Raw genomic sequence first — 1,311 nt, forward strand, 5'->3', positions numbered from 1 at the left:
TCTCTCACTCGTGAATTAAAGTCAGCTCCTCCTAATAGTCTCACAATGCGTCTAGCCGAAACTTTCTGTAACATTCATAATGATTATGGTATGTATAAACTTAGTGTGACATACACAATGTACATTCAATATTCATGTACATGTACATTCCACTACATATATACACACACTATCAAAGGTCATATTGTATTGTGTCTCTAGGTCTTAAAGCAATGGCTCATATTTGGTATGAAGTGATACAAGAACTGCGCTACAGGTGGGAGAATGGTATAGTGTTACCAAGGTAACTATAATTAACTATCAGTTTACATTATGTACATGAACTGTCTCAGTTTAGGGAAGAGTCATCCTGACATGTCTTGTTGTCTCTTACATCAGAAACTACAGGTAAAGCATTATATTATTATAGTATCCTATTTTGTTTTTTATTTTGTTTGTCATTGTTCTTTAGCACGAGTTGCTATTATACTTTTGCTATTAATTGAATATACCATAGATTGGGAAATTTTTATGTTAATGTGAAATTTTTCAAAGTCCTTTATTTATGTTCGTGACCCATCCACAAATTTTTTTCAACACAAAAAAGGTTTGGATGTGTCATAAATTGGACACGCTGCTAACTCTTGATGACGATGGACAGCTATTCAATGGAAGTTGCTCGCGACAATTCTGAAACTGACAAGGAGTTTTTTGGGTGAGAGCTTCAGGCCTTTTTTGGGCTTTTAGAAGAGCCTTGTGCATGCATCACTGCATGTTAGAATAATTCCGGTAATATATTCACTGTAGAAATTATTTCATGTGTTACAATTTTGTGAGTCACTTCAACCACTAGTTTAACAATGAAAATTTTCCAATGTATGGTAGTATACAGCTTGTGGAAAATTAATTCATAAAAAAATCTAATTTTGATCAGAATAAGCTCTAACTTTCTTTACAATATAAGTACACGTATATATTATAGAAATGAAGAATCCTCTCCTTTTTATTTTTGACAAAATTTGACCAATGACCAAAGGCTATAGCCTTTGGTCTTTGGCCCGAATTTGGAGCAACTTCAGAACTTTGTAAAAAATCCAAGCTTGATCGGAATCAGCTCAAGCTTAATACACAACTTAAGAACATGTACATGTATATGTATTGGAAAAATTATTAAAATAAAGAATTCTCTCCTTTTCATTTTCGACATAATACCCTGCTGTTCTATAGTCCATATGTGGCACATTTTCTCTGTAGGTGCAGTGGCCAATATCACTCCACATGGTGTGAAAGATGTACTATATGTACTTGACATTATGTTTTACGTTAGCCCTC

General features: G+C 33.6%; 1 long non-coding RNA gene across 3 annotated transcripts; it reads left to right on the forward strand.

Moving 5' to 3' along the window:
- Positions 1-6: 6 nt before the first annotated feature.
- LOC109593183 (uncharacterized) lies at positions 7-1,311 on the forward strand. 3 transcript variants are annotated; one of them, XR_002190792.1, is made up of 5 exons: positions 7-88; positions 202-283; positions 333-387; positions 587-694; positions 1,234-1,311. It is a non-coding gene; the product is annotated as an uncharacterized LOC109593183 (long non-coding RNA). The 3 variants fall into 3 exon arrangements; XR_002190791.1 differs by lacking the exon at positions 587-694; XR_002190793.1 differs by lacking the exons at positions 587-694; positions 1,234-1,311 and adding an exon at positions 452-471.

Source organism: Amphimedon queenslandica, unplaced genomic scaffold, assembly GCF_000090795.2.
Source record: "Amphimedon queenslandica unplaced genomic scaffold, v1.1 AMPQUscaffold_2574_Cont25424, whole genome shotgun sequence".
Classification (NCBI taxonomy): Eukaryota; Metazoa; Porifera; class Demospongiae; order Haplosclerida; family Niphatidae; genus Amphimedon; species Amphimedon queenslandica.